Below are 23,760 nucleotides of genomic sequence, written 5' to 3' on the forward strand. Positions count from 1 at the left end.
GCCATGGGTTCCCCTGTCCACCCCACTCCTGCCCCAAACTCCACCTTCCCCTCAGGCCCTCCCCTCCATTCCAAACTCCTCCAGGGACAAGACTCCCCTGGGGATTGATTTCAACCAGGTGGATTCAGTACAAGCAGGTCCAGTCCCCTCCTTCCAGGCTGATCAAAGTGTCCCTGTGTAAGCCCAAGGTTCCAAACAGCCAGCTCATGCACTAAGGACAGGTCCAGGTCCCACTGCCTAGGTGCTTCCCAAACAGTTCAAGCTATTCAAGTGTCTCACTTATCCAGAGGGCCTGCTCCAGCTGGGGGCTCCACAGCCTTCAGTCCATAATTCACATGCTTCCATTCTTTGGCTATTTGTCCCTGTGCTTTTCCAATTGTGGTCTCAACAATTCACACTCTTACAGTCCCTCCTCTTTCTCCACAATTGGACTCCTGGAGCTCCACCTGGGGCCTGGCTGAGGATCTCTACATCCACTTCCATCAGTTATTGGATGAGAGTTCCAGCACAACTGTTAGGGTGTTTGGCCATCTGATCACCAGACTAGATCAGATCAGGCATTCTCTCCACCATTGCCAGCAGTCTACAGAGGATATATCATTGTGGATTTCAGGGGACCTCTCCAGCACTCTGCCTATTCCTGTTTTCATGTGGTCATCATGTATGATGGTCTGTTATTCCTTGTTCCCCCTTTCTGTTCTTGATCCAGCTGGGATATCATGCTCCCCTAAGCTTTCTTTCCCTCAAACCTTGCCCTTCATTATTCCCATGGTTGTCCAAGTTGTTCATGTAATTCTCATCCATTTCTCGGTCATTGGGTGATCCTTGTGTCTTTCCTAGGGTCCCACTTTCCAGTTAGCCTCCCTGGAGTTGTATAGCAGTCTAGTCATCTTTGTTTTATATCTAGTATCCTCCTATGAGTGAGTACATACCATGTTTGTCCTTCTGAGTCTGGGTTACCTCACTCAGGATGATTGTTTTCTAGATCCATCCATTTGCCTGAAAACCTCATGATGTCATTGTTTTTCTCTGCTGAGTACTACTTCATTGTGTATATGTACCATATTTTCTTTATCCATTCTTCAGTTGAAGGGCATCTATGTTGTTTCCAGGTTCTGGCTATTATAAACATAGCTGATATGAACACAGCTGAGCAAATGCCCTTGTAGTATGATTGAGAATTCCTTGGGTATATGCCCAAGAGTGCTACAGCTGGGTCTTGGGAGAGATGGATTCCCAATTTTCTAAGGAAGCACCATATTGTTTTCCAAAGTGGTTGTACTAGCTTTCATTCCCACCAGCAGTGGAGAGTTCCCCTTGCTCCACATTCTCTCCAGCATAAGCTGTCTTTAGTGTTTTTGATCATAGCCATTCTGACAGGTTTAAGGTGGTATCTCAGAGTCATTTTGATTTGCATTTCCAGGATAATTATGGATGTTGGTCAATTCCTTAAATGTCTTTCAAATCAGTAGCCCTCCTACATACATACAATAGACAAACAGGCTGAGAAGGTAATCAGAGAAATATCACCCTTTACAATAGCCACAAATGATATAAAATACATTGGGGTTACTCTAACTAAGCATGTGAAGGACCTATATGACAATAACTTTAAGTCCCTGAAAAAAGACATTGAAGAAGATGTCAGAAAATGGAAAGATCTCCCATGCTCATAGAAAGAGACAATTAACATAGTAAAAATGATGATCTTACCAAAAGCAATCTACAGATTCAACACAATCCCCATCAAATTACCAATACAATTCTTCACAGACCTGGAAAGAATAATACTCAACTTCATATGGAAAAACAAAAAACCCAGGATAGCCAAAAAATTCTGTACAATAAAACAACCTCTGGAGGCATCACAATCCCCGACATCAAGCTCTGCTAAAGAGCTAAAGTAATAAAAACAGCTTGGTACTGGCATAAAAACCAACATGTGGACCAATGGAATCGAATTGAAGACCCTGACATTAATCCGCACACCTATGAACATATAATTTTTGACAAAGAAGCCAAAAATGTACAATAGAAAAAGAAAGCATCTTCAAGAAATGGTGATGGCATGACTGGATGTCAACATGTAGAAGGCTGTAAGTAGATCCATATCTGTCACCGTGCACAAAACTTAAGTCCAAGTAGATCAAAGACCTCAACATAAATCCAGTTACTCTGAACCTGATAGAAGAGAAAGTAGGAAGTACTCTTGAACACATTGGTACTGGAGAGCACATTCTAAATATAACACCAGTAGCACAGACACTGAGAGAAACAATCAATCAACGGGACCTGTTGAAACTGAGAAGCTTTTGTAGAGCAAAGGACATGGTCAACAAGACAAAGCGACAGCCTACAGAATGGGAAAAGTTCTTCACCAACCCCACATCTGACAGAGGGCTGATATCCAAAATATATAAAGAACTCAAGAAATTAGACATCAAAATGCCCAACTGTCCAATTAAGAAATGGGCTATAGAACTAAGCAGAGAATTCTCAACAGAGGAAGTTCAAATGGCTGAAAGGAGTACTTTTTATATTCCACAAACTATCAGATGCAAATCTGATAAAGACTTTTTTCCCAATCCAAAGGCTGTCCCTTCAATGGAATGATGGTGTCATTTGCTGAACAGAAACTTTTTAATTTCATCAGGTCACTTGTATTACTTGTGGAACTTGTATTACTGGTATGCCTGTGATATCATCGTCCTGTTCATAAGGTCATTTCCTCATCAATGAGTTCAAGCATATTTCCTGCTTTCTCTTCTGTCATATTCAGGGCATCAGATCTAAGTTGCAGTCCTCAATCCATTTGCAGTTGAATTTGTTCAAGCTAAGAGGTAAAGATTTAATCTCATCCTTACAAATGTAGCTGTGCAGTTTAATCAGCACCATTTATTGAAAACTTTTTTTATGTTTTTGTGAACAATAAGATGATTATTTTAGTGTAGGCTTATATATGAGTCCTCAACTCTATTCCATCAGTCTATGTGTTGGGGGGTTTTAATTGGTTAGTTATTTAGTCAATTGTTCCCCAGCCTAACTACAATTTCCTCTTCCTACCAGTTCACTTCCTATTCCATTCCTGAAACCTCCCCTACTCTACTATCCACTTCTCCTTTCTCTTCAGAAAAAGTTAAGGTCTCCCATGTATATCATGAAGCGATGGCATACCAAATTGTAGGAAGACTAGACACTTCCTCTCATTTTAAACCTGGAGCAGAAAACTCAGTAAGAAGAAAGGATCCCAAAAGCAGGTAAGAGAGCTAGAGCTTGCTCCCTCTGTTAGGAGTCCCAAGAGAAGACCAACCAACACAACTGTAGCATATATGCACATCAGTCCCACACAAATTATCTGATTGTCAGTTCAGTCTGTGTGGGTCCTTATAAGCCTAGGTTATTTGATTCTGTGCTTTTTCCTGTGGTACCCTTGGCCACTATATTTCCTATACTCTTTCCTCCCTCTCTTCCACAGGATTCCCCAAGGTCTGCCTAATGTTTGGCTGCAGGTCTCTGCATCTGTTTCCATCAGCTGCTAAGTGAAGCCTTTCTGGTGACAATCAATGATTCTCATTAGGAATCATTTCATCTAGTATTTTTTTTTCTTTTTTGACAGTCATGTTCAACATCACAGACTGGGAGAGGCCAGCTCCCACAATCTGACCCAGGGTGTATGAATTGAAACCCTCAGATTAGCTAGAGATTAGGAAAAAATTCTCATATCTGAGGGCTAGACTTTTTCTATCTGAGGGTATTTAAAGTAAGTTTCTAATTATCTGACTGGTAAAATAAGGAAGCACACATGCTTTTCTGATGATAACTTTCTCTTTTACTTCAGCTGAAGAATGGTTTCTTATTCTTTCTGTCTCCACAGAGCTACATATCTCACCACTGCTGCATACACCTACATATCTTTACATACATACATTTTCCACATGGCTACACATCTTTCTTTTACATGTATTTCTCTTCTACATCTCTTCTCCATACAGCTTCATCTTCCTTGCCTCCACACAGTTACAGATCTCCACACAGTCACAGCTAAACATCTCATTTACATAGCTCTCTCACCATACAACACTTTACACAGTTCCTAGGCACAGCTCCTCTATGTAGCAGCAGCTCTTGCTCACAGCTTTCTCTCTCACACTCACTAAACACCTTCTCTTACATTATTCACTCACTCATTCTTTCACACACTCACTCCTTCACACTTCTCTCAGGATTCTTCTTCATCTGTCACTCAACACACACACATACACTTCACTGATATTCTGCAGCAGTTCTCTCATAGCTCTCCACAGCCCTCTCTCTCTACACTGCCACTGCTACCTCAAGACAGACTCTGGACAATCATAGGTTACCTTTTCAGGGTCTTACCTGTTTTCAGAACATAAGATAAGTCACATAGTTTCTCTCAGGCTAGTAATGTCACATTGATGTATCACATAGCATTAAGTTGGTGAGAGATCCTAGATAGTAAACAATTGGCTGAACCTTGAGCACAGTCAGAGTACGTGCAGAAAGAGAGCTACTGCAAGGAGCCAGATCTCAGTGTAAATCGCCTGGACTTGATTTAGCAATAAACAACACCTAGGAATTAGTCTCCATGTATTATCTACAGGGGCAGTTTAGTCTGTATTGAATTTGTTTTGATGTCCAAAATTAGCTGTTTGAGACTGAGACTATTGTTATTTTCCTGTGTCAGTAAAGAAAAATACTCTAGTATTATTCTTATATGCCAGAATTATACAGCTTAAACAGGAATCAACTTCCTGACAATCCATAACTATAAGTGTGCCCAAAGATGGAGTATATTCTCCAGATAAACACCCAGGCAGTGGGAAAACACCCATAGCAGTTCTTAGGGAAGAAATATAGTGGCACATGAGAGAAATTACAGACAGAAAAAAACTGTTTTCCACAGCCAGTGACCTGATGGCCTTGCCAGGTAGGGCTCCCCATCAGGTAGATGTGATGGGTCAACCTGTTAATCACTAGTTGTCATTGCTGTACAATCCCACAGCCCCCTGCAGTTGGTTCTATCCAAGGTCTCTTGGTTTTTATGCCAATACCATATTGCTTCTATTATTTTAGCTCTATAGTATATCATGAAATATGAAATGGTGGATACTTCTTGCTCTTTATTTTCAGCATTTATTTATTTTTATTTTTTGCTACAGTAATCTTTTACATTTACAATTTCTATTTTCCAATGTATATAAAGGTTTTGGCTGGGATTTTGATGGGGATTACATTGAATCTGTTACTTGCTTGTAGTAGTATGGCCATTTTCATAATAATAACCCAGGCGATCTATAAATATGGAAGCATATGAAGCACTGGTGTGTTCTTAAATTTATTTTTCTTATTTCTTAATGTTTCACAATAGCCTTTACATAACTGTGCAGCATATGTGATATATATATATAGATATAGATATATATATATATTGGTATTTTTTATGAGTTCTTTTTCAGCATGGTTGTTGTAGGAATCCTAGTGATTTTAGTGTTTTAATGTTTGATCCTACAACTTTGCTGAGTGTACTTGTCAGAAATAAGAGGTTTTTGGTAGTGTATTTAGAAAGTTCTATGTATATAATTAATTATATCATATTCAAACAGTGATACTTTGACTTTATCCTTTTCTATTTCTATTGCCTTTGTTTCCTTCTCTTCTCGTATTGCCCTAGCTAAAACACATTATAATACTGAGTAGGAAGAAGAAAGAACATCCTTGTCTTTTTACAGCTTTGATCAAAAATGCTTTTGAGTTTCTTTTCATTAAGCATGCTGGTATTTCTAGGTTTATTTTATATTGTCTTTATTATGTTTAAACATGTCCTGTTTTTCCTTACTAGAAGCCATTTTTAATAAAGAAAACTGACTCTTGCTCTTGCATCAATCAGTGGCAATCCCTCCTCACCTATGGTTATAGCCTTGAGAGCCCCTCCTCCATGCTTGAACACATGCTTGATCTTGTGCTTAAGGAGTATGTTTGTAACCACAATTGCTGTTACATCATGCTTGAAATAGCCATGTCATATATAGAGAACAATATTTCACAGCATTCCTCCCCATCCTCCACCTCTTATTTTCTTTATACCCTTTTCAGGATATTTCTTGATTCCTGACAAGGATTATTATAAACAACCCCTCTATAGCTGAGTTGTCCCAGTTGCTATTCTCAGTGTTTTTAGTAGTTATTCAAATATGAATTAATCAACACCAACTGCAATAAGGATCATGTTTAACCAAAGATGAGAGCAGCATACATCTATGGACATAAACATATATATTTAGAATGTAGCTTTGCAATATGATTATTTATGAAAACATCAATGGATTTTCCTCTAAGACTTCCCTACCCTTGGTTTTGTTTTTATTTTATTTGTTTGTTTGTGTGTTTGTTTAACATGTTTACAGGACCATGCCTAAATTTCCTCTTGTGGATCTGGCCTCAAATCCAATCAATAAAATGGATAGTTACCCCATAAACATAATTGCCACTATTGCACCAGTGGGTACATCTTGCTTGGTATGTCATTATTGTAGCATGTAACATCCAGCAATAGGTTAAAAAAATGACTATCTTTTCTCCCCTAGGCAAGCACCCTGCATAACACTTTCTAATACTATAGATCCTAGCCAGCATGAAGAGCTTTCTGGTTAGTTCAAGGTCAATTTGTCTGTACCCTGCAAACAAAATATGCTGTGCGTTGAACAATAGGGTCTTACCATCAAGTTCTAATGGCCAACCAAGGATAATGGTAATTGCCTCTATAGTTGTAGATGATTTTTGGACTTGTCTGACCAATAACACATAGAGTAGTAACCACTGTCTGGTACTTAGATCTTCTTTTAATAACTGGTGTCTTGAAGGAATAGCATTGTTCACTACTGTCACATATCTTCAACTTTCTATTTTTGGTTTCCATGACTGTCTATGCTTGAATTTGTTAGAACTTACTCTATTGACCAGGCTGGCATTGAACTCAGATTTCCACTTGCTCTGTCTCTGTGTGCTGGGATTAAAGATTTGTAATACCGCATCTGTACCTAAACTTTTAATTCCTTTTCAGTGGTTGGAAGCTTAGCTGTACAGGGTCTTACCCAGACTTCACCACTCCCTTTATTCTATTTAGCATCAGACTGCTATTGTTGTTGTTGTTGTTTTATTTTTGAGACAGGGTTTCTCTGTGTAGCTTTTGGAGCCTGTCCTGGAACTTGCTCTGAAGACCAGCCTGACCTCTAACTCACAGAAATCTACCTGCCTCTGCCTCCTGAGTGCTGGGATTAAAGGTGTGCTCCACCAACACTGGGCCAGGTTTTTCTTTGAACCATTTTATGTTGCTCATTTTCTCCTCAAATAGTAAAATTTGTATTTTTTTCTTACACAGCTTGCTTCCTTTCATTATAGATCTGCATAATACTGGCCAATAGTAACTAAGTAATACAATATATACATAAAATTTTAACATGTAAGGTCCAGTAATAAATAAGAAAATCAATATCATTTCGATTCAAGCAAACAACTGCACAATGCTTCCTAGCAATATGAAACATAGGCAGCATGTAGAGTTTATATATATATATATCATAGTTTAAACCTTAATTATTATTATTCCTGTTTAAACCTCATTTAATATAGTTTTAACTTAACTTCAAGTTTACATGTTCCCAAGAAGCTTCTTCATGAACAATTATTTAATGTTAGCCCTTCCCTTGGTACCTGATTTCTCCATTCTCATCACTATACTATTTTCTTGAATGATTCTGCCTTCAGGATTCCTCTCTCTATGTTCATTTCACAAGTATTTTATGACCACTTCTCTCTAAACGCATCAATATCTGCCAGTGACTAATTTCTAGTTTCCTATTTCCCTCATAGTAAGCACAAATACCATAAGGTTTCTAGCTAGGACTGTCATGCAAGAGAAATCATACAGTATTTGCTTTTTATTGGGGGCAGGGAAGAGAGTAACCTCACATAGAGATTTTTTGGTCTGTTTCCATGCATTATCCTGTTAATTTCATGATTTTATTTTCTTTGTAGCTGATTTATTCTCTTGAGTAAATATACCTGTCCTAGGTTTTCAATTGCTGTTAAGAGACACAATGACCATGGTAACTATTATAAAAGAAAGCATGTAATTCAGACCGGTTTACAGATCAGAGATTTAGTCTATTATCATGGTAGGAAGAATGGCACATGCAGATAGGTGCTGGAGAGGTAGCTGAGAGTTCTAAATCCAGAGCAGAGGGCAGCAGGAAGGAAAAGTGACAGTGGGTCTGGCTTGAGCATCTGAAACCTCAAACCTGACCCAAAGGGACACACTTTTATCCTTAAGCCACAAGGTCTCACTTACTCCAGGAACACACCTCCTAATATTGCCACTTCCTAAGAGCCTATGGGGGCCATTTTCATTCAGATCACCACATTACACTCCCTGGTCCCCATAGGCTTTGTAACCATATCATAATTTAAACCTGTGTCACAGAAATCCCCATAGTCAGCCAGGTAAAGCTAATGCACAGCTTTAACCCAGCACTTGGGATGCAGAGGCAGAGGAATCTCCAAGGGTGAGACCATTCTGGGCTACAAAATGAGTTCCAGAACAGCCAGAGCTATAAAGAGAAATCTTGTCTCAAAAAGCAAACAAAGAAAAAAAAAGCCCCCATAGTATATCAAAGTCTCAACAATGTCAAAAAGCTCAGTTTATTTTGAGACTCCTTGTACTCTCTTAACTGTAAGTTGCTATAAAAACAAAATCTCAAAGCAGATTGCATACTTCCCACATACAATGCCACAGGATATACATTACTATTCCAAAAGGGAGAATTATGAGGTAGTCATAGACAAAGACTGAAAACCAGCCAGGAAAACTCTAAACTCCACATCTCCATGTCTGAGTCAAGTTTAATGCTTGCTGGACCTGGAACATATCCCTCTAATGCAATTACATCTTAACCATATTTCTGTTTTTGATGGATTCCTTCACTACCTAATCTTGGCTGTGTTGTAACTTGCTCTGTAGACTAGGCTGGCATTGAACTCAGAGATCCACTTGCTTCTGTTTCTTAGTGCTGGGATTAAAGATGTGTGCCACCATACCTAGACCTAACCTCTTAGTTCCTTTTCACTAGTTGGAAGCTTAGCTGAGGGGGGCAGGTCTTGCCCTAAGGTCACTACTCCCTTTATTCTATTTAGAATCAGGCTTTTCTTTAAAGGATTTCCTGAACATGCTTTTCTCTTCAAACTGTATATTTTGGATATTTTCTTACTCAGCTTGCTTCTTTCCATTATAGATCTTCATAACACTGATCAATAATAACCAAGTAGCATAATCAATGCTAAGTAGTTTTGAAATGTCCTCTGCCAAAGCAAAGCTGTTCATCCAAAACTCTTCAGTTTAAACTTAGGCAGATTTTTTTTTTTAATAAGGGCATAACGTATCTATGTTCTTCACCAAAATACAAGAATGGTCTGTAGAGCATGTATTAATATTCTACTCAGAAACATCTTGATCTGGGCCCTCACAGTTGGAATCACTTTTGGTACCATGGTCTTCCATGCTCCTATAAATATGGTCCATTAAGCTATGCTTAAAGCATTTGACTACTTTCCTAACTCAAAGAGCCAAAGCCCACATTCCTTAAGGAAAGGAAAAATCATGGTCAGGCCGATCACAGCAGTACCCCAGTCCCAGGTACCAACTTCTGTCTTAGTTAGGGTTTTATTTCTGTGAATACATGCCATGAATCTAGCAGCTCTTATACAGAAAGACATTTAATTTGGGCTGAATTATAGTTTAGAGGGTTAGTCACTTATCTTCATGGTGGGAAGCATGGCAACATACAAGTAGATATAGTGCTGGAATGGGAGCTGAGAATTCTATATCTGGATCAGTAGGCAGCAGAAAGAGAAAGTGCCACTGGGCCAGGCTTGAGCATCTGAAACTCAAAGCCTACCTCCAGAGATACACTTTTTTCAACAAGGGCACACCTCCTAATAATGGAACTCACTATGAATCTATGTGTGCTATTTTTATTCAAACCACGACAATACCATATACATATTTTTAAATATATATTTCAAAAATCATTATTGTGTTAATTACTTTTGTATGTGTGTGGGTGTGTGGTAATGTACATTTTCATGCTCTGTTCATTTGCAGGCACTGAGTACACATGTGAAGTCATAGGACAATATTCAGTTTATTCTCTCTTTCTTCTACGTATTCTCACGACTGCACATTTACACTATTTAGTCATCTTTCTGGAAAGAGAAAGAGAAAAGAGTGAGATAGGAACAGAGAGTCTTAGACCAAGTGAGATTTCTTCTTTTTAAATATAAATTATGCATATTTGTTTAGCACACTGTCATGTGCAACTATTTAGCAGTGTGGTTAGCATAATACCTTCTGAAATAGTCATCTCTTTGTTTTGGTAAACTTCGGTGTTCTCTCCAATTATGGTGGCTGGTGTAGGAAGCTGAAAGCAATCTCTTTACATATGAGTAGAGAGCAGAGAGTGTAGAGGACAAGCAGTAAGCAGGAAAAGCAAACTGGAACCTACACAAGGCTTATGATGGCAAAACTCACTCTTTGTCATATACTTCCTCCATCAAGGCTACTATATCCAAACCTCAATAACAGAGCCACCACCAGGGCCTCGAGGGTTCAAATATCAGAATCTCTGGGGAAATTTTCTAATTAAAACCATCACACCTACTCTCCTGTGTGCCAAGCCAGTTCCACAGTTCTCATAGGCTCCAGGACAGTACCATGACCCATGTGCTCCATTAATCAAAATGACTGCTAAAAGTCCTAGGGCTGGACAAATAACATCTGGCCCCAGTTTGGCTTGGTGCAGGAGAGAAATATACACTGCATACTTGGGGTGAGATAAACCGAATAGGACAAACTTAATCATTAAAAACAGTTTTTAAAGGGTCTCATTATATAGTCCTTGCAGACCTGGAACTCACTATGTAGAGCCAGCTATACATTAAATCACAGAAAGCCTCCTCTGCATCCAGCACCTGGGATTAAAGGCATGTGCTACCACACTCACCTCAAACTTAAATTTAATCATCTCAATTATTTAGCATTTATATTCTCTGCAAACTGCTGCCAGGGATTTAAAATCTTCCAGAACCTCACTAGTACAGCATTTGGCTTTTTGGTCACATTTTCTCTAGGCATTCAGTGCTCAGTACTAATCTCACCACATTTGCCTATGTGTGAACCCAGACAGGTACTTTGTCTGCTTGGAACAGTCCATGATGCCCCATTGCTAGCTTTGGCACTTTGGGAACCTAGATTCCATGCTAGTCTAAAGCCTTTAAATATAAAAAGGCATATCTTAATCATTTTTGTTCTACTACTACTCTTTTGTAATCTCTGATATTCATAGGGACATCTATTACCACCTTCATATGCTTAGCTCCTGAGTTAAAAACTGACCTTTTTGTTTGTGCTCCACTACCTGATGCTCATGGGCTCCCCATACTGCAATAACAAGTGCACCCCATGGCTCCTATAAGAGATAGATTCATTTGACATGGGTTATGGAACTTGTGTCTTAAAGAGGGATGGTTAGTGTATCACTTAGTTCCCTCATTTCCACAGAACTCTGACCATATCCATACTGCATCACCTGACAAGCTTTAGGGAACATTTTCATTCCATTTCTAGATGTCTAGAATTCCTCTCCTTTAAAGCAAGAAGTAAATACCTTTAATCCCATGACTTCAAAGGCAGAGGCAGGTAGATCTCAGAGTTAAAGTTCAGCCTGTTCTACATAGAAAATTCCAGACCAACCAGAGCTATATAGTAACTGCTGTCTCAAAACAGTAACAACCAAAGCAGCAGCAACAACATCAACAACAAATCTTCCACAACAAAAGCAATTCTGATGTAGAAGTTTCACTAATTATTTTAGTTTCCTATAATGGGCCACTATTAAGGCCCATGGATTTATAATGATTAAATAATACATTTCCATATATGTATATAAACAGTTGAATCTGAGTAGAACCTTTTATCATTTCTAACTTACTTTCTCCTTCGCTGATTCATTGTATCATGTTCAAGGAAAGGAGAAGCAGGATATTTGGGGAAAAGTAAGTCTAATAAAGTCCAATAAAGTAAAAATAGTCTTCACATTGGAGAAAACAAGTTTCCTTTGAAAGTGGTTGTAGATGCAGATAGCTTCTTGGTGAGGGATGGGAGGCACTTTCCACTTCCCCTTCTAAGCACTGGCTTGGACCTGTGCAGGCTTCTGCATACATTAACCACAGTTCAGGTTATGCCTCTTTCTCAGGAATGAGTGGTCAACACAAAAGACAACCATGGTATTTGTGTAGATGTTTTGTCTCACATTGCTTTGTTTGTACATTTTTTATCTTTCTGGTCTTTCCTTGTCTATTTTTATTTCAATTTTGTATTTTTTATGGTGTGCATGTTTCTTGTGGCTTTTTTTCATTGTCTTTTTTTTGCTTATCTATTTGAGAGAGAGAGAAGAAAGAAGAAATGGCATAGAGTAGGTTAGGTGAGGAGGATCTGGAATCAACTGGGAAACAAGAATGTGTGATCAGAATATACTGTAAGGAAACAATTTTTGTTCAATAAAAAAAAGAACAAGAGCAATGGCTCAGTGATTAAGAGTAGTGACTTCTCTTCCAGAGGCCCTAGAGCAACTTTACAGCAACTACATGGAAGTTCACAACATTGTGTAATTCAAGTCATGGCATCTCACATCTCCTAAAGCCTCTAAGGGCATCGGGCATGTACCTCATGCAACAGCAAACACTCAAGAAGTAATAAAATAAACTTTAATGAGAGAAAGGCTCCAGAAAATGTTATCAGGAAACTCCTTTTGATCTAATGTGAAGATGCTGAGTCAGACTATCAAATTGTCCTCTAGGAAGGAGTTCAGGATCCTTAAATTCCAAAGAACAGATAGAGAAAAGGAAGCCATGAATTTGAAAGAGAGCAGGAGGTACATGGGAGGTCTTGGAAGTAGGAAATGTAAAATAATGCAGTTCCATTGTAATCTCAATAAAGAAAAAAAAAGGAAGGATAAGTGAATGCCTCACTATACTAGGGTGAACATTTGGTTAGCGTAACCAGAGCGACCCCTAGCTTTCAACAAATCTGTGGCTGACATTGCATGAGAGTGTTAGTGGATCGAAAACAAGCTTGGTAAATTTTGAAAAAGGATGGAGTCCATGAATCAACTATATTAGGATTCTTTAAAATTTTTACTTCAAAGCAAAAACATAATGCAGAATTGCTGGAGGCAAAGTTCATTCAGTTCATGATTCTCTGTAAAGAAAAAGGAAGAATATCACAAGTCTGCTTTTCCTATCAGGTCAAATTTATTGATGTGTTGAAGAGGTACATGAAGCCAATTAAGCTGAATTATTTCACATATATACATGGATATACAAGCATATGGACAACCACACAGTTCGTGTTTCCTGCCAAATGGTTTAACTGACATGTTGAGACATCATTCATTGACTACTTGTTAGGGTTTATGTTCCGTGAATATGCCGTTTTTCTCTTTGGTTGCACTATATCTTGTGGTTTAATGAAATGATTCTTTAAGCTAAAATCTTAAAAGAGGGACTATCCTTTTAGAAAAAAAAAGTTATAGTCTGATCACTTTAGCCTCATTCACCTCTCTTCTTTCTGGCCCTCAATAAGCTACCAGTTCCAGGCCTCACCAAGTTTAAAAAAAGAAAAAAAGATAACCCAAGATAAATTGGGTTTGAATATTCAATTTTACAATTCCACAGCAAACCAGCTTTGTTGAGTATAAAACACAGGATGTCTTTTTCTTTTCAGAGAACTTTAGTGTGTAGGATTATAATAATGTTGTTTCCCTGAAACAATATTGTCTCTTTTTGTACCCCAATATTGTCTGGAACTCTGCACCTCAGCTTCAGGTCTGAGTATTTTTTTCCATGGTCTGCATTGCCTAGGTGTGCTGCTTTTGCTTACTTATAATATCATACTGCATGTTTGTTTTACAAAAAATAGTTACATAATACTCTGTATGTCCAGTAATTGCACACTTATTTAATAAAGTAAAAATAGTTTTTTTTTCAAATTCCCCAAAGCATTTTACAATTAATCAACTGAGGTATTTTCCATAGCTTTGTTTCTTGTCCTTAATCATGTCTGCATAACTTTGTCATGAGTCCTCCAAAAATACATTTCCTTTTCTTATTATGTATGTTTATGTACAAATTTATTTAAACTGATACACAAAAACATAAAATATACGTTACTATTAAGTAATGACAATGAGAAATTTTAGGAGGATAGAAAACAATGGAAGAAACTCTAAATTCAGCAATGAACGTGGAAATGCCAGCCAAGAACTCATAGAAATCAATATTATAAGAAGATGGGAATTCTAGCTAAACTGACTTAGGATTCTTGTGGAAGCCTCCTAAACATTAAAGCCACGATTTCATGTTACTAGAGTATTTAGGTGAAAGCCCTAGCCCTGGCAGACCCTACAGGCTAGACTAGGCCACCAGTCCCTAAAATTCTAATTTGAGAGACAAGTAACACTTAAAACAGGGAAAGAATTGTTCACTTTGCTCACATGGGAAGAAGAACAAATGAGAGAATTTAATTAACCTTCTATCCTGTCTTCAGGGTACTGGCATGAGGTTTAGTTTTAAGCAGAGGGCAAGAAATCACAAAATTCAGAAGTTCTGACCAAGGTGTGTTATCCCTCGTCACTGAGACATCATCTTTTGGTCCAGGTCTGTCCTGACAGCATTCCAATAAGATGTCTGAAATGTAAAATTTATTATTGGAAAACAAGTTCTCCCTCCAGTTGGCACCAGGTCAGCATTGTTTCTCTTAACCCAGGATAGGATTCTTAGGGAGATTTTAATTATTTGGATATCATGGTTTGAATAATCAGATAGACACACACACATATGTATATATACATATATTTTTTTTCTTTTGAGAAGCATGTACTGGAACTTGCTCTTTAGACTAAGCTGGCCTAGAACTCACAGAGATCCACCTGCCTCTACCTCCCAAGTGCTGGGATTAAAGGCATGCACCAACACCTGCTGCAAAGAAATTCACTTTTTGTTTTGTTTTGTTTTTGTTTTTTTAGACAGTGTTTCACTGTGAAGCCCTGACTGTCTGAGAACTCACTTTGTAGACCAGTTTGCACTTAAACTCACAAAGATCCAGCTGCCTCTGTCTCCCAATGGCTCAGATTAAATGAATAAGCCAACATTGCCCTGCCAGCCAGGTATATTTTTAGGCTCTCTTCTCTCCTAATAGTGTGATGCAATACAAGACATGAATCCAGGGACAGGGAGCAAGCACAGAGACCTGATAGCTGAACTGTGAATGGAGGAGGATGAGAAAGTAACAAGGATGGGGATTCCTGATATTTATTCACAGAATACCTATTAATAGTATATTTTCAAAAGTATATGCGTCAGCATAGAGAAAGTTAAAAAAACAGATAAAAAATACTTTGGCATTGTATGTTTCAAATACAATGTAAATGGATGTAATAACATCACAAGGCACTATTTCATGTCATATATAGTTCTGAAATAGAAAATATATATTGTGTTTTATGAATTAAATATTTTCACAATTTTTAAGTCAATAGTTTCTGTTGTATAAACTCCTTGCCTACTGGAGCCCAGTTCCTTACCTTCCTACTGGGATAAACAGCATTTTACCTATTCTTTTTATTTAATAATAATCAATGGAACAAGTTGTAGTTAGAGTTTTCCTGCCTGGCCCACAGTCAGGACAAATCTCTCTTACCCGCCAGTCCCACAGTCACTCAGACCCAACCAAGAAATCACACAGAAACTTATATTGCTTATAAACTGTATGGCCGTGGCAGGCTGCTTGTTATCTACCTTTTCTATCTTAAATTAACCCATTTCTGTTAGTCTATACTTTGCCACATGGCTTGTGGCTTACCAGTGTCTTTACATGTTGCTTTTCATGGCGGCGGCTGGCGGTGTCTCTCTCCAGCCTTCTACTTCCCAGAATTCTGTTCTCTCTTGTCCCGCCTATACTTCCTGCCTAGCCACTGGCCAAACAGCATTTTATTTGTACAGAGCAATATCCACAGCACTTCCCCCTTTTTTTTTTTTTTTTTTAAGGAAGGTTTTAACTTTTACATAGTACAATTACATATAACAAAACAATCATCAAGCAAGAATTACAGTTACAATATTAAAGAAGATATCCTATCTATCTTATATTTGTGAGTCTAAGGTTTTATATCTAACTTATCTTTTATCATAACTGAGGAAATTATAACTATCTAGTCTTCAACCACATCAAAGATCTCAGACGGATATATAACCTGAGAACCGGGTGAAGGATGTAAGCATTTTTCAGGAGTCTTGCAGGGTAGACAGAGACAGCTGGCAGCCTGGACAGTCACCTAATGTTCCTTTGTAAAGTTGGGGCATCTGTCTTCAGCCCACAGGGCTAGAGTCTCTTGGTTATTTTTCTCAGTGTCCTGTAGAATGTTTGGCAGTTTCCTCTGCGAAGCAGGAACCTGAAGGACCATTTTGTCAAGCAAAGTTCAGTGGTCACTTTTCTATGGGTCCTGCACGTATAGTTGATCAAGCAGTCCAGGCAAGAACAGTTTCTTGCCCAAATGGCTATTTTTTCCAAGGTGAAGATAAACTCCATATGAAATGTCTTCAATGCCCATCCTCCTCTCTGAAGTAAATCGGTGTTGCCAGGAGCAGACATGTCTCACTGTCCAGAAAGTCTAAATTTTAAAAATATTTTAAATGCCATATTCTGTAGGTCTTTGAAGTATTTGAAGATTACCTATCTATCTGAAATATCTCTATGTATACCTAGAAGACTTAACTAACATGGCTATGAGTGTGATTATCACAGATGATTAATTATTAATCTATTTTTAATTATCCATTACAATTTTAAATGAGCTATACAAACATAATACCTTAAACATGAGTAGAAATATGCACACAGTATAACAAAATTAACTTTAAGTTTGTATCAATAGACTAAAGTCTATACCTATGTAAAATATTTTAAACAAGTTGTTGCTCTTTAGAAGTAAGTTCCTTAAACTACCCTTTTATCCTATTATATCTGTATCATATCCCCTTTTCTTCTTTAGAAAGAGATTGCATTTATAATCAACCTGCTTTAAAGAAAAATATTGGTTTTTTTCTGTCCCACACCAGAGGGCTCTTTTGATTTGGGACACAAGAATCTCTTAACCTTTTCTTTTAGCAATATGTCTGGGTTTAGAGAAGGAGTGAGCCAATTCCATCTCCAAAGCCAGCTTGATAATTTTGGGAATGTGGGCGTAGTTTCTCTTACTACTTCCTGCTGGAGGGGGGCGCTGAATCTTATGGGGACACAAAGAAAATTTTAGGATTATGGAGTAGTCCATTAGGGTGATCCTCTGAGCCAGTTGCCTTGAAAGCATTCTGGATGTTGGATCATCTGGGCCATGGTGTCATCAGAGACCTTTCAGGTGGTCTTGGCTGATCAAACCTGGTGTATCTTAATCTGGAACAAATCCACAGCCTCTGGCTTTCTGTGGAAACAAAAGCAGAGACTCTTTTCCAAAGCAACATATCTTTATATCCAAATTTTGAAGTCAAGTTACCTTTAAAATTTAAACATATTTATTTAACTCAACAGCTTTTACGATAAAATCTTTTTTTGTAGTTAAAAATTCCAAAGACAAGACAAACCAGATTCTCTGCGTAATATCCATCTTTGTAAGACTGAAACGCCACTGTGGCTGCTGGCTCTGCCCACCTCAGCTTCCCAACATGGCGGTGGATAAGTTTACCGCCAGCTCTGTGTCTGGAGCCGTGTGTACCATCAACTATCAGAAGCAGTTCTATCAAAGCAGCGCATAGCCCAGAAACTTTTTTTTTTTAAACTAGCAAAGGCTAAATCTACCACGCAGCAGAGTAAAGTGCTGCTTGTAGACTCCTCATTCCCGCCACACTGCAGGTCAGACACACACGCCAGGAACCCGCCATAGTAGTTCAAACCGGCAGGCTGCCGCTAACTTGAGAGAGACAAATAAGAAGCTGTTGTTAGCTCAGTCTTAGAATTTTTTTTTTCAGGTGTTAGGTGGAATCTCTTGCCAATACGTTGGACGCCATTTGTAGTTAGAGTTTTCCTGCCTGGCCCACAGTCAGGACAAATCTCTCTTACCCGCCAGTCCCACAACAAGTACTGTCCACCTCATGACTTTTTTGTTTATAAATAACATTCTGTTGAAACACATCCACAACCATCCACTCATCTACTGTCTAAAGCTGCCTGTATGCTACATTGGCACAGTCCAATCAATTGTGCCCAGGGACTAGGACTACCAGCAAAGTCAGAATTAAATGCTCTCTGGCCTTCATACTATGCATTGTGCAATCTTGGGATAAAGCTTTAGTATGCTAATTAGAATACCATTAATCTTTGAAAAGAGATGTGGAACATTTGTATATAAAGAGTTGTACTGGTCTCTTAGCAAACATTTCTCTTTCCAATACTCATAATTTTGTATGCTTTTGGGTCCCCTTTGTCGGCAAAGATGATGTTTATATCAAGAGTGATTGGACAGAGGATCGACAGACAAAAAGAAAAGATAAAAAACACAATGATAAATGGGAATAAAAGTTGCAGCATAAAATACACGTTTCCTGGGGTACAGAACAGAATTGGGTTAGACCAGCATTAGTAACAACAAAAAGTGAGGAGAATTGGCCCACTGTGCAGGAGCTACAAGTGCTCCAAGTGGTGAAAGTTGATGACTTTTCCATTTCTATTGATATAGGAGTCACTCTTCCCAAGCCAACTGGGTGGCCAGAGGGTTGTGACTTGAAAGATTGGAGAAGATAAAGGAAAGAGAGGAGAGGGGAAATATGCACTGAGCTCTTCTTTCAGCTCTCAGAACTTCAGGACTTCCTGTGCAGCCCTCTGTGCACTTTATTGGGTTCCTAGCATTTCACAGGAAAAGAATATTAATCACCACATCAGTGATACTTAAAAACACAGCATTCTTATTTGCTTTCATTTCTACTTTCTTTTTGAGTCTTCAAGTACCCCATATATTTGATCGATGTTACATAACAATATGGAACATCAAAGTTAGTACATATATTCTACCTTTCTTACAAATTGAGACCTGGTAAATGCTTGATTACTTTCAACTTCAGAAAAGAAAAAAAAGAACTAAATTTGTACTGGACAAATGCACTTTTTTATTTTAAACTATAAATTGATCCTGAGAAGCATCTCAGTAATTTACAACTTTCACTTACTTTGGTGTATTCCTATTAGTATTGTGAATAAAAGTTTAACGATAATAATGCTGATTGCCACTTATTTCTCTGAATACTGCTGCTTTTAATCTGAAATACTATACAGTTGTTAAGCAACACAGCCTAGTTCACTATTTTTAATAAATTCAATGTAACACATATACTAGCTGTCAAGATAGAGAACTGGCCTCTGGACTTTTGTTATATTTTCAGTCTCTACAATGTGTCCATACTACCTGTTTCTTTTTTTTTTAAATTGGTATATCTTCACTGTTTAGAAAAATGAGTATTATGCAGACATTTACATACAAGTATGTAATGTGCTTGTATATTGATCATATCCCTCCTCTGTATCTTCTTTAGTCACCTTTCTCCTTCCACCTCCAATTCTTCTTCTACACTTCTAGACGTAATATGCCTTCCAGTGAGGAATCACCCTGCATACTTAAGGATTAGAGGAGGAAAAGATCATTATTGAAAGGGAGAGAAAGCATGTAGCTAAGAGTAACTAAAGCCCAAGGAAGAGCTTAACTCTAATGGAAGATTTTACTAATTTCTACATACCTTATTCTCATGCAGTTTACATATGCTACCACCCTTATGTCTCTTTTAGGATCCTGACCCAACTTATATTTTAAACAATTCAAACAGAGACAAGAGTCTGCAAGTATGGGACCAACCACAGTTTACCCTCCCTTGCCTCCATCTGTTCCCACCCCCTACCTCTTTTGTACACCCTTCCTCACACATTCCTCAGAAAATGTTAGTCCTTCCATGGGAGTCAACAAAGCTTGGCATATCAAGTCAAGGCAGGACCAAGCTCCTTCCTGCTTAATCAAGGATGAGAGAGATAGCCCACCACAGGGAAAAGGTTAGAAAAAGTCAGCTTATGTGCCAGGGACAGATCCTGTACCCACTGCTAGGTACCCCACAAACAGAAAAAGCTACACAACTGTCACCCACATGCAAAAGGCTTAGGTGGGTCCCATATAAGCTCACAAGCTGTGGGTCTGGATTCTTTAATCTCCTATGAGCTCCTGTCACCTGTCTCTATGTGTTTCCCATCAGGATCTTGACACCACCACCCTATCCCACCCCTTATATATTTCCTCCTTCCTCCCTTCACCTGGACTCCTGGAGCCTTAGGACCTGAACTTTGACTTGCACATCTGCTTCCATCAGTCACTGGAGGAAGGTACTATGATGACAATTATGGTAGTCACCAATCTGACCACAGGAGAAGGTCAGGTCAGGCACCCTCTCCACCACTGCCAGGAGTCCTACATGAGGTCATTCCTGTGGACCTCCAGGGGCTTTCGTGACTCCAGGTTACTGGGTCTATCCTGGAACTTGCTCTGTAGATCTGGATGACCTAAGCTCAGGAATTTGCACGTCTCTGACTCCTGAGGGCTGTTTCTGTTTTTCTGTCAGCACAATACGGTTTACTTAACTTCTAATTTATTTTTAAATTTTACATTCCAACCACAGGTCCCTCTCCCTCTCCTCCTCATGTTACACTGCCATCTCCCACTTTTATATATGGCTGAAGGATAACTTGAGATCAATTATGAGGATATTTATAGCATTGCTCATTGTACTCGGGAATGCTCTGGTTGTCCAAGATCATTTGTATTTCTGTAGTAATTATAGAATTAAATTTCTACTTCTGTGAAGAATGCCATTAAATTTTTGAAAGGAATTTCACTAAATCTATAGATTGCCTTTTGGTGGTTTAGCTCTTTTTACAATATTAGTTACTCTAATGCTTACAAAAGGGGATCTTTCCATCAATTTCATTCTACAAGATTTTAAATTTTTTGTAACAAAGGTGCTTCACTTCTTTAATGCTGTTAATCATAGATTAATTTAAGTGAGTGTTTATCAACCTGTTGGTCTCAACACCAACAGGAAGAAGTGTACTAAAGGGTCATAGAAATAGGAAGGTTGGGAACCTTTGATTTAGGTATTATGATAGGGATTACTTTAATTATTTTACTTTTTCCATTTCCATTCTCTTGATTTCTGCTCTTTTTTATCATTTATTTCCATCCATTTATGTTGCTTTTGATTGGTTCTTATGTGTCCACATGTTTAAGATACATTGTCAAGATAATGAATATTGTCCTGTACTACAATGCATTTAAGTATCCTTCCCTTCATCCTCCACAGGCAAACACTGTTTGTTTTGATGCTTATTTCCTTTCTTCACAGGACCCAACACTGAGAGAACCTTAAGCTGCAGTGCTCATCTCTTTTCTCAGATTTTCCTTCTAGAGTGTTGACTACATAGAGGTAATCCTAGCACTATGCTGATACTACAATTTATGGCTGCCTATAGGTTACAGAAAATATATTAGGATATTATGTGGATTTTCCACATTTGACTCTTCCTCTTTCACTTTTCCAACATCTCCTGTTTTCTTTTTCCTTGTCTTTCTTGGTTCCCCTCTTTTTGATATATGCTGCCTCTTAACTGCAAAGGTCACAATTCCTACACCTTAATTTGTCAAGGCCTAGTCCATATCATGTGAAGGGTATACACACAAGAATGAAATAAAGAGCATACTAGAGCAGTCTTTAAGGAGTTTATGCATATGCTATCATGGAAGTATTATTTTTGGACCCCAGAAGTGCCTGTCTAGTTGGCCACCCCAATTACCAACTAATACAACACATCAACCTCTGGTTTTTTGAGATATAGAATTCAAGAACATCCTCTGACATTCAGAAATCCCTACAGAAATAGGATGATCCTGTCTGGAGTGAATAATTACCTATAGTCAAAGGTATGCAAGAAATTGCCTGCTGGAAAGGCTGTTGTGACACAACTGACCTTTTGACTTCATCTTTGTATATAATCATCCTGCCCTACAGTCTTTCTGGACAAGAGGTAAGAACTTTTTTATATTCTACCTAAAGCTGACCATATTAGGCAAGACACTGAGAATCCATTCACATGAGACATAATTTGTTTGCACAGGGTGAATCTCCTCACATGACTTCATTGAGGGTTTAATTGAGTTTGTAGCATAGGCTTAGTTGTTCCCCTCTGGTCTTCTGTGAATCTTTGAATATCTCACTTTTGTGGACTCCTAGGACTCCCTCTCCACATTGCCAGGAAGTATATGCAGTGTTTTGTACAGAATAGGTTAAATAATTCTACCACTAAGCTACAAAATCAGTCATCATTATCCTAATTTATAACATCCAGATCAGGGGACTTGAAAATGGCAGAGAGACATTGTGTCTTTTCTCTCCATAAAATTCAGCATAGTATGTTTAGCCATGTCTCCTTTTACTTTACCTTCACTGTGCAAATGAAAGCTTTTAAAAATAAGCCCTGTATGCAGAAACTGGTTGTCTGATTACAATTTCAGCACTGTGGAGACATTGAAAAGTTGCAGGTCCAGAGACTTATCTTATCTTGGGCTAATACCAGCACTCCAGAACAGACATTTCTTGACCAAGTTGTGTTAGAACTGACAGATTGTCACTAACAAATTCAAAACAAAATAAAATATAAAATCTTTCAGAATCTGTTAAATTAGCAGTGAACTAGCTTGTACCAACACAAAAATTAATAATGTCAACAGCATCTTGGATGTATAGAAAAGCTTCCCCATTTTGATGTATCTGTCTCTCTGATATACCTCCAATTATATTTTTAATTTGCCTTGATTTATGACCTTGTTCTATATAAAATCTATTTTAAAAAACTTCTTGAAACTGGTTCCATGTTGAAAAACGGAATGTGAGGTAACCTAAACTGGTGTTTGTAAGTCATGGTCACTCAGATGGATCCAGAATAAACTACCCTTTACTCTCTTTATGAAGAGTGCTATGGGTTTTGCATTGACACATGTCAGTAATTAAGATAGTGCTACTGAAACTCATCTGTAATTCTACTGCTAATTTATCCTCTACTGTTATTAACTTTCATTCCACTATCACTTTACTTCTATAGGAGGTAGACTGCTCACCATGGAGTCCACAATGTTGTTCCTTGTCCCATACCACTGCTTAGTTCTTAGTTTACTTGCTGAACTTTTAAATAAGAGACCATTTACAAGGATGATCCCAAAGCAAGAGGTTCTGACATCTTTGTATTCAGGAGCAGGATTTAGCCATCAAGCAGACTGACAGTCATACCACACAGTCACCATTGCAGCCTTCCTATTTCCTCCCAAAAATTTCCATGGGAACTTGTTTTCTAAGTTCTGTAAAACCAAACTCTCAGCTAGAGTCACCTCAAAACTGCTCTATAGCATCCTAATTATAGAGCCTTAACCCAACATTTCCCTGAGCCATGCCCCAACACTGAAGACCAGCATTCAATTTCTTCTGTAGAATTCAGTTTTATGCCTACACCCACAAAAATGAGATAATATAGTATTTTAGTATTTATCTATTTCT

General features: G+C 38.2%; 1 long non-coding RNA gene across 1 annotated transcript in view; it reads left to right on the forward strand.

Annotated features, from left to right (window-relative positions):
* The window catches only part of LOC118575022, a 77,168-nt gene extending 55,083 nt beyond the window's left edge, over nucleotides 1–22,085 (forward strand). Inside the window, exons 4-5 of the long non-coding RNA XR_004943838.1 lie at nucleotides 21,559–21,639; nucleotides 22,043–22,085. This is a non-coding gene — a long non-coding RNA (uncharacterized LOC118575022). The remainder of the gene's footprint in view (nucleotides 1–21,558; nucleotides 21,640–22,042) is intronic.
* The last annotated feature ends 1,675 nt before the right edge of the window (nucleotides 22,086–23,760 follow it).

Source organism: Onychomys torridus, unplaced genomic scaffold (genome assembly GCF_903995425.1).
Source record: "Onychomys torridus unplaced genomic scaffold, mOncTor1.1, whole genome shotgun sequence".
Classification (NCBI taxonomy): domain Eukaryota; kingdom Metazoa; phylum Chordata; class Mammalia; order Rodentia; family Cricetidae; genus Onychomys; species Onychomys torridus.